At 40.4% G+C, this 15,736-nt stretch overlaps 1 long non-coding RNA gene across 1 annotated transcript; it reads right to left on the bottom strand.

The window, feature by feature from the left end:
* Positions 1 to 7: 7 nt before the first annotated feature.
* On the bottom strand, positions 8 to 5,710 carry LOC124266368. The gene is made up of 3 exons (XR_006895748.1): positions 5,660 to 5,710; positions 3,098 to 3,351; positions 8 to 182 (listed from the first exon to the last, which is right to left on the bottom strand). It is a non-coding gene; the product is annotated as an uncharacterized LOC124266368 (long non-coding RNA).
* Positions 5,711 to 15,736: the final 10,026 nt, after the last annotated feature.

Below are 15,736 nucleotides of genomic sequence, written 5' to 3' on the forward strand. Positions count from 1 at the left end.
GTCCGTTGTCCACAGATAGCACATGGGAAGTATTTGGCTTCCACGGCATCAGACTCTCCCTTGGTGTATAACAGCAGACAGAGCTTGCAGAATGTGTGATTACACTGAAGTGTGACAGGATCTGTGAACACCTTTGTGCACAGAGCACAGCAGAGGTTTATACGTTGAAGAACATCTGCCATCTGGAAAATAAATAAAATAAAATTTTGACGTAGGGAAGTCATGTGTAAAATAATTACCTTTCTTGAATCCGTGCAATTGACGAAGCTTGTATCAAGTGACGACTAAGAATGAATATGGTTTTACGCCGCTTTTAGCAATATTCTAGCAGCATCACGACGGGGGACACCAGAAATGGGCTTCACACATTGTACCCATGAGGGGAATCGAACCCGGGTCTTCGGAGTGACGAGCGAACGCTTTAACCACTAGGCTACCCCTCCGCTCCTACCGTCTGGAAGAGACATTCTGATTCGTGATTAATCTACCTTCAGTTGTTGGCGATCAATAGCCCACTTTTACATTGTATTGTCCAAAAATAATTTTCTACTTTTAAAGATATATGCTAGCTAGTTTTAACTCATTTTGTGATACTCTACTAATTTTACTGTCCTTCGTTGACAAGGTATTATATATTATCTGTATGTATTATTAATTTAGAACTAGTTTTAGTCATGATATGGGTGAAATATTGCCGATGTGACCTTAAATCTTGACTCACTCACTCACTGATTTGTGATTACGGTTTTGGTGAAAGGTGTTTCGCCTTTTCTCTCAGTCAGATTAAAACAATTGAACATATCAGTAATTTCTTAATAAATGTGAAAACGGCTTGTAATACGAATGCCTTACGCACAAGGATACCCCGTCGCCCAAACTGGAAACAATGAGTATGTGATAATACCGCGCTGAGCAGTATTTCGGTCACACCGAGGCGTGTCTGGTTCACCTTGGTGATATCACCACTGAAGTTTGAGCATCACAGGTCACAGTCGTGAAAAAATCTGTGAGCGGAGCACAGAGGTCCTCGACAAACTAATGCATGCATGTGTATACACCTAGGGGGGCGGTGGGGTAGCCTAGTGGGTAAAGCGTTCGCTCGTCACGCCGAAGACCCGGGTTCGATTCCCCGCATGGGTGCAATGTCTGAAGCCCATTTCTGGTGTCCCCCGCCGTGATATTGCTAAATGGGCGTAAAACCATACTTTCTCTCACGCACGCACACACACACACACACACACACACACGCGCACGCACGCACACACACACACACACACACACACACACACACACACCTCTAGATGTCCTACTTTGAATGACTAGGATTCCGCAATTGTCGAGCATCATGTCAGCGGTCTGTTAAAAATCGAATCTGGGCCAGAAACTCCAGTGATTGACATCCTGAGAATCGATCTACGCAACAGGATTACAATGACATATGTCAACCAAATCAGTGAGCCTGCCCACCAGATCCTGCTATCGCCTCTTACGGCAAGCATGGGTTGCTGAAGACCAATTCTAACCCAGATCTTCACGGGTATCAAATCATGAAGTCAACATGAGATCTTCACAAAGATTTCTAGCAACTTGCCACGTAATATAAAAAGACACAAAATCACATTACATTGTTGAAATAAAATGCAGGAGTAGAGAGAGTGAGTTTGGATTAACTCCGCTTCTAGCAATGTCAGAAATCGGGTACCTTGGCAGAAATAGGAGAAACGTCAATGTTATTGCATACTCAGTTGTAAGTACTCAGAGAGCCTAACCACCCGATCCCGTTGGTCGCATCTTACGACAATCATGGGTTACTGAAGATCAATTCTAAACCCGGATCTTCAAGGTCCTGAAATACTGCATCAATCAATCAATAAACGGTACTGGGGCCATCAGAATGCTGTCTCACAAAGCAGCATTGATGTAGTGCTACAATGGTTCAGTGAAACCAGACTCTAATTCAAGATCAATTTTAACCCGGATCTTCACGGGTCAAGTTTCGTGTACCCTGCTTCAACAGTTTTTTAACAAATGTGTGATAGATTGATGAGGGAGATACGCCCGAAATGATAAAGGTGTCAGCAGTTTTGACACTTTGGAGAAATCAACAAACATGGTTATGGTGCTGTCAAACAGCATAATCAGAGCGGAATTCGAACCCATGTTAATCGGCCTCGACAAGCCAAGGGACACAACTCTGCATGGCGCCTTCGATGACTGGGCCGACCGGATTGCACACAGGACAGATACGAAGCAGCCAGTGCATCATCTGCCACTGCCCCGGCCCCAGAGTCTATATGCCCTACTTTTGAAGCCGCTGTGACGCCCCTTTGCATTAGATAGGGCCTGTTCGATTATTGCAAAACTGGTTTTGGTTTCTGAAACTGGTTTCTCTTGTTATAAACGAGTGTCCAGTTTCGGATACATGGTTTCAAAGTGAAACTAGTTTCTAGTTTTATAAACGAGTGGATGGTTTCACCATCCGGTTTCAAAATGAATACAAAAAAATGTCTCAGCTACTATATATGTGGAAGGAATTGGATGACAGCATTGCCGAAGGTAATATTTTTGTCATTTTATCAGGGATTGAACAAATAATAAGAGATGAGATGCTTTTGGAGGTAAATATTTGCGTATATGTAATTATACTGTAACAAGTAATTATATGTATACAAGTAACATAAAATAGTCATGTTCAATAGACTGGGGTTTTAAATAATATTTTCCTTGTTCTCAGTTTTTTATCATTGTTTTGGTTACAGAAACTGCTGCTCTATTTTGCCACCAAGATCAGCTGAACTTCGTTTCCGCCATGTTTGTTGTGAGGGAACGCGAAACCGAAACTGCGAAACCTGCCTCGGAGATGGTTTCAAAGTTTCAGAACCCAGTTTTAGGTTTCGACATAATCGAGTGCATGGTTTTCCAGAAACCAAAACCGGTTTAGCATAATCGAATAGGCCCATAGGTACGGTTTTCGATAGGTATTTTCATTGGAATACGCTAGAGTGACATTTGGGATTTATTCCATATTCTGTTTTCAATAAATCTCATATTACATTCCACAAAGCCCATGTCAAATCATATACATGTATTTACTTACCATGAAAACCTCTATATACAAAAGAGTTACCGCCAAAACTCTTCGTTGTACATCCGAATCGTAAGCTGATAGCTATCACTTATCAACTGTGTTTTTTCCAGATCCATCATGACGATAAAACAAGAAATGAAATTCTCATTATGTTGTTTTTTCCAACAGCTGTGTTTTCCCAAACCTTGTCGTGTCATCCCCAACGAGGCCACATCTTGTTTAGAGAACGTTTTCGTGTGGTGTTCCAAAGTCACTTTCATAATCTGATATGACGTAAGTATAGATAACAGTGTAAATACACATCCTGTTTGCCTGTCAAATAAACACAGACAGGCTGAACACATTGCATTCCATTGTTGTCGGTCTTATAGGGGGGATCGGGGCTAGAAAAGATCCCCAACACATTAATCCAAGTGGTGCTGGTGTGCGTGCATGCGTGCGTGCGTGCGTGTGTGTGTGTGTTTAAAAAATAAGGTTTTACGTCATGTTCGGGGTTAGTTTAGTTTAAACATATTTTATTCACAATGTGAAAAGGATCGGGGACAAGTTCGTTCAACTTTTTAAACCCCTCTCCGAAGATATTTACAATAACTAATTACATCACAAGCAATTATTAGAAACAGAGACAGAGAAAGACTGAAAGATAACAGGGGAAAATGTTATAATACAAAAGGTGTATAGAGAGAAGACTACTGGAATCGTTTAGATTTGCATATATATTGATATACATTTTTGAATATATTTTCATTTTTATGATTTGTCAGATCTGCAATGCCGTTTAAAATAACAGATTATGTAATCACAGATATACTACCACATACATCTTGAATAGCTTTAAGCATGATCTTTCTATGTTGATTGTATAAAGAACATTCTAAGAAGTAGTGATGAGCATTTTCGCATGGGTTTCCACATGCGCAGGATGGATCAGTGATTAGCCCTACTCTGTACAGATCGTAACTTAATCTACTAGCTTCGGGGTTATTGCGCTATAGACCGGTTTGCCGCTTGTACTCATTTCGAATGATGTCAGTTTATAGCACGCTACAGACACAGCACAGAGTCCCCGATTCAATGGTTCTGGTGGTCAGGCTCGCTCACTTGGTTAACACATGTCGTCGTATCCCGACTGCATATATCGATGCTCATAACATCGATCACTGGATTGTCTGGTCCGGGCTCGATTATTTACAGATCGCCGCCACATAGCTGGACCATTGCTGAGTGAGACGTTCAACAACAGACAAACATTCAGAAATAGTCTACACACGAAAATACAGGCATCATTGTGGTATCTTCAAGGCATTGTGAAATGTACGGAGACCTGGTTATAACGGTGACTGGGGCGGTGGGGTAGCCTAGTGGTTAAAGCGTTCGCTCGTCACGCCGAAGACCCGGGTTCGAATCCCCACATGGGTACATTGTGTGAAGCTCATTTCTGGTGTCCCCCGCCGTGATATTGCTGGAATATTGCTAAAAGCGGCGTAAAACCAAACTCACTCACTCACTATGACGGTGAGTGAGGTCTTACTTCCGCTTTGAACTCTATTTCAGTGATGTAATGACGCGTCGTCTTGTGAGGACAACCAAAGTGATGCAGATCTTAGATGCTGACCACTTTGGTCAAACCCAAGGGTGACCCGGGATTCGAACCCACAATCGTTTCCGTTTCAGTACGAAACGCTCAGCGTCTTACGTCAACTGGGCCTCTGGACTTAAGCTCAAACTTGAACTTAAACAGTGGAGGCTCGGTAGAAGGAGGGGTGGAGCTACCATGATAACAAACATGTTATTATATACTCATGCCAATAATGGTTGTCACCCCCTTCAAGTTTTTTTAATTGGAGAGGGGTGTGGGGTGAGGTGGGGAGGGGAGGGGGTGTGTGACAACCATTATTGGCATGAGTATATTATTTGTTTGTTTGTTGTTCAGGGGGGCGGTGGGGTAGCCTAGTGGTTAAAGCGTTGGCTCGTCACGCCGAAGACCCGGGTTCGATTCCCCACATGGGCACAATGTGTTAAGCCCATTTCTGGTGTCCCCCACCGTGATATTGCTGGAATATTGCTAAAAGCGGCGTAAAACTAAACTCAGTCAGTCAGTCAGTCAGTTTGTTGTTCAGTGCCGCACTCAGCAATATTCCAGCTACATGGCTGAGGTCTGTAAATAATCGAGTCTGGAACAGACAATCCAGATCAACATCATGAGCATAGGCCGTTAAAGTAATATGAATACATTAATATGAAATACTAATTCTTGACATAAGGTATTTGTGATAGGGGCGGGAAGTGGGTCCCACACACACACACACACCCCCCCTCCCCACCTTTTTTTTCAAATCCTGGTTCTGCCCCTGCCGTACATTACACTCCAGGTAGTGCAGGAAATATCTATATCTAATACAATCTTGCTTCGTAATAGGAAGGGGCGGAGGGGTAGCCTGGTGTTAAATCATTCGGTCGACACGCCGCAGACTCATTCCCCACATGGGTACAATGTGTGAAGCTAATGGCTGGTGTCCCCGGCTGTAGTATTGCTGAAATATTGTGAAAGCAACGTAAAACAATACTCACCCACTCGTACTAAAATGTAAACAGGTCAATAGCGTGTGAGCAGACGACATTTCAGATGTTTCTCACCCACTGTGACCTTGACAGTATCGTATACCTATCAAAACAACCTGTGCCAAACCGGGGATATAAGTAGGCTAACCTAGTTTGCACCTCAAACACATTGCATTTCTATTCAAAATCTGCAATCCTATTACAGTTGACTTGCTGTCTAATGGCCTGTGACAGGCACCAGATGACTGACTGACTGACTGAGTTTGGTTTTACGCCGCTTTTAGCAATATTCCAGCTATATCACGGCGGGGGACACCAGAAATGGGCTTCACTCATTGTACCCATGTGGGGATTCGAACCCGGGTCTTCGGCGTGACGAGCGAACGCTGGCACCAGATGTATATAGGCTGAGTTATGCAGAAGTGGAACTAAGGCATGGAATGTTTATTCACTTGGTTTAAACATACATAAACATAAAGTGGAGGCGGTGAGCTAGCCTAGTGGTTAAAGCGTTTGCTCGTCACGCCGAAGACCCGGTTCGATTACCCACATGGGTACAATGTCTGAAGCCCATTTCTGGTGTCCCCCGCCGTAATATTGGTTGATAAATTGGGTAAAACAAAACTACTCACTCACTCCTCGGAATGACGAGTGGTGTGGGAAAAGCGTTGAATGTATTATGCTTACGTGTTTCATATTGAGCAATCTCTTGCGTTGAGGAACGAGATTTATTAATTGACAGTTACATAAAATAGTTTAAAAGTGACTCGATCCATCTGGTGGTGAAGCCTGCAATCCATTCATCAAGCAGTCAACTTCACGTGGAAGATAAATAAATTGCAGATAAATTGTAATCATAATACATGTACTTAACAATGTACATAATATACACGATACAATGGAAAATATATTTTATTGAATTGCGATATGTATAAAGGCCAGTCTTTCCTATTGTGACAGAGTTGTAATATCTCTTAGTCGTCAGGGGCGGCGGGGTAACCTAGTGGTTAAAGCGTTAAAGCCCGGGTTCGATTCCCCACATGGCTAGAATGTGTGCAGCCCATTTCTGGTGTGCCCAGCCGTGATATTGCTGGAATGTTGCTAAAAGCGGCGTAAAACCATATGAGTACACTCTTAGGGCCTATTCGATTATGCTAAACCGGTTTTGGTTTCGGGAAAACCATGCACTCGATTATGTCGAAACCTAAAACTGGATTCTGAAACTTCGAAACCTGGTCTCCGAGGCAGGTTTTGCAGTTTCAGTTTGGCGTTCTCTCACAACAAACATGGCGGAAACGAAAGCGCCAAGTTCAGCTGATCTTTGTGGCAAAATAGAGCAGCTGTTTTTGGAACCAAAATAATGATAAAAATCAACTGAGAACTAGGAAAATATTATTTAAAACCCCAGTCTATAATTGAACATGACTATTTTATGTAACTTGTTTATATAGAGAATCTCACCCAAGTGTCTACTGATATCAATTATATCAACACGAGTTGATAAAGTTACAAATATCCGAGGCTTGCCGAGGATATTTTTACCTTTATCAACGAGTGTTGATATAATTTATATCAGTAGACACGAGGGTGAGATTCTATTTATCATCAAAAATCATTCTTCATTAGTCTCCAATGAAAAATGTACATCTCTCAACACTGTACTACCATTAGACTTGCAGTGCAGCGATGTCATAGCATTGTCACGTCATCAAGTTGATGACGTCATAGCATTGTCAGGACATTGTACAAAATCTACTGTCAAAACGATATCTCCTAGGAGATATCATATGATCTCACACAAGCGATATCTCCTGTGGAACACAGTTTTGGATGATAAACATAATTACTTGTAACAGTATAATTACATATACGCAAATATTTACCTCCAAAAGCATGTCATCTCTTATTATTTGTTTATTCACTGATAAAATGGAAAACATATGCTGTCATCCAATTCGTTCCACATATACAGTAGCTGAGACATTTTTTTGGTATCCATTTTGAAACCGGATGGTGAAACCATCCACTCGTTTATATAACTAGAAACTAGTTTCACTTTGAAACCATGTATCCGAAACCACACACTCGTTTATAACAGGAGAAACCAGTTTCAAAAACCAAAACCAGGTTCGTAATAATCGAACAGGCCCTTAGTCGTCACTTGATACAAGCTTTGTCAATTGCACGAAATCAAGAAAGGTTATTATTTCACACTTGCCTTCCCCACGTCAAATTTTATTATATTTCTGCGTTACAACCAGAGTTAGGACTCGTGTAGAATAACCCGGAGTGCTAAACGCTGCAGGGAATTAAATCCGGCTTTGGGCTTTAAGCAGTGTTTGGAATCAGTGCTCGATGGCTAGGGTTAATCCATCCATGGTATTCATAAACAGACCCTCAACAGTGTATATTGTATCACGCGGAATATAGATTAGATTATATAAATAGCTTGCAATCAACCTAGATTGGTAGGTCAAATACCAGAGGTGAGGCGGAATGGGGTTATGGCATTGAGCTTTGTGTTCAAGATAATTGCATTGATACTGCGAGGCATGTGTGTGTGCGTGCGGGCGTGTGGGCGTGCGAGAGAGATTGAGAGAGAGGTTAAGATTGAGAGAGAGAAGACTGAGACTGAAACCTTGCAGCCGTGTGTGTGTGAGAGAGAGGGAGAGAGAGAGAGTGGGAGAGAGAGAGAGAGAGAGAGAGAGAGAGAGAGAGAGAGAGAGAGAGAGAGAGAGAGAGAGAGAGAGAGAGAGAGAGAGAGAGAGAGAGAGAGAGAGAGAAACCTTGCTACCATGCATCACTCAGACAGAATCCTTGTTTGCCAGTGAATTACCCAGTGTAACAATAATACTTTAAGACAAAATATCGTAAAGAGGTAGGTGAATGCTTCAGTTTCAGTGGGTGGTTATCCGTGATCACTTCATATTGACTAATTTAACCATTTTCCGTTGTCTTTTGAAAATAAAAACATGTCGCTGAAACTTGCATTTTTTAGAAATTATTAATTTACATTCATAATCCTTATTCTTTTTGTGAAATTAGAGCTTAACCATACATGATCTGCTTTGCTGATATGCGAATCCGAATTTGCTGATATCATTCCTCCTTCTCTAAGGGAAAAAGTCACGTTCAATTATTCAATGTCAGAGTGTCAGCTGTTTGAAATTAAAGCGAGTATGCTGCGGGTGCGCACATTATTTTACGGTAATCATGTTTGTTTTTCGACCTCAGTAGTCCAGTACATTGGGATCTACAAATCATATCGCACATACTGAAACTAGACGATGATAATGTCTGTCGTAGAAATGAAATAGTAAGTGGTGATGGTGGTTATATTTTGTGTACCTCACTATTTTTCTCTTGGTACGAAAAATCATACTAAATAGATCTATTGTCATGTTAAATTATTACGTCGTAGTTTACGGTCCATAATCAGCTGATAGGGTCCGGGCGTGTTTAGCGGCGTGCAGTGATTATGATCCAATAAGAGTAGCGTCCCCTACCGGAATCGAGCTGTGGCGCATCTGCGCAAGACAAACATTTCTAAACAAAATATTTCTGTTTGTGTTTTCGGTGCAAACTTCTGAGAAAACGTTAAAAACTTTTCTGGATTTTACAACAAAAGACAAGATTCTAAATGTGAGTACGTGCAATAACTGAACAAATGTAACAATGTGGAAAAAGACATACCAGGAATGGCATTAGAAACGAGAAAGTTTACCTTAGTTTCCATCTGAAATTCCACTCCCCGCGAGTTGTAGGCGTCTTTATGTTTTCAATCATTTCTGCATTTCTGTACTACCAGTGTCGACTGATTTCAGGCGATGCATTGTGTATGCACAAACATGATCGAGACTCTTCTGAATCGACAGAGGTGTACATCCGAAGCTCGCTTACTGTTTTTATTTACGAAACCCAACAGGTTTGAACTTGTAAGGGCACACAACTCGGGTCACTCGAAATAAGTAGACCTGAACATCGTTATCCACTGACAGACAGTGTCAAATTGTCTGTCAAGGATGGAAATTAGCGTAAGCACGGACCAGTTTTGTTAATCTTAAAGGTATCCTCAGGGCTCATAGTATTTCCAAACATTATGGGAGATATTGTTCTACGTTATTACTATCCTTGATGTGACTAATGTGAGCAGTAGATACTCTTGGTTAATTCCCATCACTGTCTGTATTTCAGTTGAACAAGTTAACTACATTTTTTACTTGTGGTTTGTCGAATGGTTTTGTATAATCAGATAATATTAATTACCACAAACGTTAGTACTAAAAGATGCAGTTTTAGCATGTTTAGATATGTTTGTTATGGCAGTTGCATGAATATCTAAGCATTTGACTCATTTGTTGTTGATAAGGCCACACGTTACCAGTCACAATGTTGGGATATCAGTCAGTGATGCATGCAAGATTGAGTGAGTGAGTGTAGTTTTACGCCGCTTTTTTGCAATAGTCCAGCAATATCACGGCAGGAGACACCAGAAATGGGCTTCACACATTGTACCCTGAACCTGGGTCTTCAACGTGACGAGCCAACACTTTAACCACTAGGCTACCCCACCGCCCCCATACAAGATTGAACTCATGACAGCAGCTTGAACCTAAGCTAGGCTAATGAGTTAATATAATCAATAATTAGTCATCATGACATATGAATAGTTTTTATCACAAAATGTTGAGCATCTGATTGTAACATTGTTGCAAAAGGCAGTAGCCCATATTTCTTAGCCAAACTCCAAATTTATATTTAAAAAAGATGGAAGAATTTTCAACTAATTACCTGACATCAATTCATTAAAGGGCAGTTATAGCCGACCTAAACATGTTAAACCCCAGTCCACACACAAGTGAAGTGAGAGTCACTGAAGGATAATGCTGTAGGTTTTGCCTGAAACAGTAGTACACTAACCACACCAACATCAACGTTGCCCTCTTTCCCAGCAGAGTGATTAGTCATGATTTTAAATGATCTTGTGAAAGTGAAAACAGTGATATACCTGCCCACATTATTCCAGTAGTACAAGACATAGTGAAAGTCTAAGGGACTAGTTGTCTTATCTTGAAATATAGGTATTTTAGATAAATTATATTAGACTGAACAAAGCTTAAGAGTGCCATTGATTAGTTGGATATGATTTCCATTGACAAATAATATTTGGTTTTTGACAGTTTGATGATAATAGTTATGTATATGTATGTGGTTACATCGAAGATGAAATTCTCCACCAACTTGGGGGAACCAACTCAAAACCTTATGCAGATGAATTGCACAAGGATGATGCTTCAAATTGCGAAAGGCATGAGCAAATGTCGTGCATGTGAACAGATTCGTTTTGGTGTAAAGTTTTGTTAAGAATTCGCCAATTTTCACAGATTTTAATCATTTACTGAACTCATGACAATAATCTTTTCAATGTTACGAATATGTTTTACAATACACCAGTTCATAACTAAACAGTACCTTTAAACAGTATGGAATATTTTGCAAAAAGCTAATTTAGAACAGTGGACAAGTAAGTGGCTACATTTACACTAGTGAGTCTAAACTTTTGATGGGTAGTATATATGTTAAATGTGTTATGCTATATTTAGGATTACTCTTTACTCATTAAGATACAGATTCTTGTTCTTTTTCATGTTGCGTTTAGTCGAGTTCAGGATTCTAACACAAACTCTTTTATCATAGGTTGTTACATGCACTTATGCTTATGTCCTTGCAAAAATGCCTTGATGAAAATATAAACATTCTAAGATAAGCCCTTAAACAACAGTTCATTATACTTTGAACTCTGTAATGACCCATATTGCAAACACATTTCCGTGAAAGGAAAATTGTCCAATGATCACTTCCTTCAACAAGGTGCACGGAGCAGCTAGATAACTGTATGTTTATATCAACTGATCTTAAACACAGGACAGCTAGATAACTATCTGTTTTTATTACCCACGTGGTCAACGTATGGGTAGTTGCATACTAATCTCGTACGTCACACGAGTGTCGTATCGCGTTGACCTGTGTCGTAACGACTTGACCTGAGATTCTAACGATTTGATTGGATAACCGATGACCTCTCAATTAGGTCACATTCTGACGTAGGTATTTTTTCATTCATAACAAACACGTGAATCCATTCATTCTACAACTTAAATGCATTGTGGGAATGTAAACATCGCGAACGTTGCCGTGTCGCTGTTTAATTGTGAGTCGAACTGAGACATTATACCTGTCGAAAAACGTAAACGCAATGTTTCCACCAGTGATGTTAGCCGAATGAAGCAACTGCAAACCAAGAAACGGGGTGCTACGGAGTAGTTTACTGTACGAGGCTGTACGAGGCGATGACAACTGACATGCATCGTGACGTCGGTTACCAAGGCAGTGACGTCATTACAGTGACGTCATGCAAATATTGTACTACAGTACAAACCTCTTCCGCAACCTCTTTGTGAAACCGGTTTCGGTTTGAAACCAAAATATTAACAAAAATACGCTATTTTGTCAATTTAATGCATGTAAGACGTGGGTAATAAATAAAATACCACACTCGGTCTGTTGTCCATAACAGAGGCTTAATTTTAAAGTTCCATGCTAGTTTTAATTCTCTATCTTTGATTATCTAGTCATTTTAGTGTCCTTTGTCGACATATCTTATCATATAACTGTACCTATTTTTAATAAATGAATTGTTTTAGTCACGATATGGCTGAAATATTGTCGGTGTGACAATGATTTAACTCAGGAATGCCTTTGCATAAAACGCTAGTTGACGGTAGTCGGTGGTTAGTATTATAGGTATTTTACATCACTTCACACGCATGGACTGTGTGTTCGATAATCGCCATTGTTAAAATCATTTCACCAAATTTGAAACCAAACAAGCAGTTAGTTTCACATATACATATTGATAATTTATGATACAAACAAACGTGTTTACGATGAGATGCGTCTTTCAGATTTGCTGCTTGACAATGTGAATCCGCGAGTTACAATACAACTAGAAAACAGTTGACGAAAAACAGGATCTAACCAAATCGCTGATCTGATTGAAACAAAAGTAATTTTGATAACAGGCCATAAGTATCATTTTTGCATATTATTTACATGGCCATTTTAATAGCAGCGTATATATGTAGGACTCAGATCTGTGGCGGGTTTCTAATCTATGGCGGGTTTCCTTATCCGTGGCAGGTTTGATTGTTCGATTGCTACATGACGTCATCGCGTAATCACGCGATGACGTCATAATCGCTAACCGTTCCCGACGTTATTCGACACTACATATATGCAAAGGAAATATATCCAGTGGACGAACTTCAGTTCATCATCAATCGATGGAAAGTTACAATGGTTGGGTGGTTTGTGGGACATTAAACAATATTCGAGCCGTATGAGGGCGGTCTGGAAATAATCGAATCTTGGCAAGACAAGTCATTGAGTAACGTCATGAGCATCGATCTACGCAATTGCCAATTGGGATACGATGACATGTGTCAACCACGTCAGCGAGTCTGACCACACGATCCCGTTAGTGGCCTCGTACAACAACATGGGTCACTGATGACCAGTTACAAACAGAATCTTCACGGGTAAAGCTACAAAGGACTGACAGAGACGTGAATGTAGTGTATAAGCCCCTCAACTTGTTTTTCGTTTCCCATCTCCAACCCCATGGTTTCATTTTGTCGTAAAAAAAAATATGAATTTCGTACTGCAATTGTTTTCCCGCCGCTGTGGAAATGTGTGGTACATTGATGTATCCTACACACACTCGTAATATGCTAAGCTCAGCGTGTACAGTGTCTGTGTGTGTCCCTCCCTGTGTGTGTGTCTCTCTCTCTCTCTCTGTGCGTGTCTCTCTTTCTGTCTCTGTGTGTGCGTGCGTGTGTGTGTGTTTGTGTGTAAACAAATTGAAACATACTGGCAGTAGGTAATTATACTTAGCTGTGGAGATTTCCGTCGAGATTACCGAATAAAGAATTATTTTCACGTCAGTCAGTATTCGTTGGAATATCTGAGAGTTTTAGTTTCTTTTGGATTTGGTCACTGTTGTTTGTAGTAGTTGTAGGATTGTATTTGTATTCCTTTTTTCATTGTTTGACCTACGTAAGTCCAACGTTTTCATTTTTTATCCTTTTCCACTAAACATACACATCGCAATGGCGTTGGTTTACGTTTGTTTGTTAACGCCGCACTAAGCAATTTCCGAGCTACGTCACGGCGATCTGTAAAAATCAAGTCTGGACCAGACATTCAGGTGATTGACATAAGCATCGATCTATACAATTGGGATAGGATGACATGTGTCAACAAAGTCAGCGGGCCTGGCAGCCCGATCCCTTTAGTCGCCCCTTATGACAAACATGGGTTGCTGAAGACCTTGTCTAACACACGGTCTTCACGGGTCCATGCAAGTGATAGACTGGTGCCATGAAACCACTGTTATCCTTTTCCAGATGTTGATATCAGCATCACGAACTGATGCAGCTTCACAAATCAGAACTGCACGTTTCTTCTTTGGCAGAACTGGTATGTTATTTGGACCAAGGATCTCATATGTTTTGTGTAAAGTCAACTGGGATAAAATATGAGCAACTGATGGAAGAATACGAGGGGGTCTCCAATCAGATGCTAAACATACAGATATGTTTCATGCATAAAATTAATTATAGCTGCAAACCATAGCCGTTATTTTAGTTCTTAATTTATTTAATTTCTATTGTATTTCAGAAGACCTGCAGTTAACTATATGCTTGGGAACTACATGAACTTTCCATCCAAATTATCCGGACATTTTTGTGGATGACGTTAAATTTTTTTAAAATGTTGAAAAAATAAATGAATTAAAGATGTATTCGGATAATATAATAGTTTAACATTGATTTGTACAGTAATGTGCGCTGTTTAATATTATTAGCTACAGCGTGACTTCAGTATTGTTAGAATTGAATGGAATGAGGGTTTATCCGAGCTAGAATTGAAGCACAAGAGAGGGATGCGTGTTGTCATTTCTCCGTCTTTTCTAACCTATATCTATAATTTCCAGTAATAAGAAGTACGTTATTAGTCAAATGTAGTAATGTATATTTTTTTGGCAAACCTTTCTTTGGCTACCAATGCTCAATGCTGCTGACCACTGGATTGTCTGGTCCAGACTCGATTATTTACAGACCACCGCCATATAGCTGGAATATTGCTGAGTGTGGCGTAAAACTAAACTCACTCACTCTTTGGCTACCTTATTAAAAGATATTGAAGTTATTCCTGTTTTCTTATCATGACTATACTACCGGCACGTGTGGTCTTCTGTCGTAGTTGTAGTCGATGTGGGGGTCTTCATGACACTGTTTATTGGTATACGTGACATATTTGGTGTAAAACTGATAACACCTCTAAGTGTCAATATGAATAATTAAAATAGAATCTCTAAAATTCGACGTGTCTGATACAGTTCGTGTAGGTTCCATGATACTATTTTATTGGACAAGATTGGTGGTGATGAGATCATAGAAGTTATGGACATTGTTACCAAACAAATCTTCACAGAGCAGGGGTGGTATGGTTGCCTAGTGATTAAAGCATTCCCTCGTCACGCGGAAGACTCAGGTTCCATTCTACACATGGGAACAATGTGTGAAGCCCATTTATGGTGTCGTCCAGAATATATTGCTGGAGTATTGCTAAAAGCGATGTAAAACTTAATTCACCCACTCACTGAGGTCACCAACAAGATCGTTACTACGAGAAACATCGAGAACGCTTTTTCCCAAGTGTTCATTGACAGCCAAGCACACAAGCTTCACTGGAAGATAGATTTGAACTTCATTGTACCGAAGTTCATAAAGTCAAGACAAGGTCCGGTTTACGATTGCCAAATGGGGCATCAGACAAGAATATTTTTAAACCACCCAAAGCAATCCCAACCCTTCCTGCAACGTGGACCATGGTGATAGCAAAGAATGTCAATCAACTGCACTCTATAGTCAAGATGGGATTCATGAAAGTCAGGTATATTGTCATAAGCATGTGTGAGTATATGACGAACACTCCAATATTCAAACGAAACATGTAAACGTC

The sequence above is a fragment of the Haliotis rubra genome, unplaced genomic scaffold (assembly GCF_003918875.1).
Source record: "Haliotis rubra isolate DU_JTF1 unplaced genomic scaffold, ASM391887v1 Scf125, whole genome shotgun sequence".
In the NCBI taxonomy this organism is placed as follows: Eukaryota; Metazoa; Mollusca; class Gastropoda; order Lepetellida; family Haliotidae; genus Haliotis; species Haliotis rubra.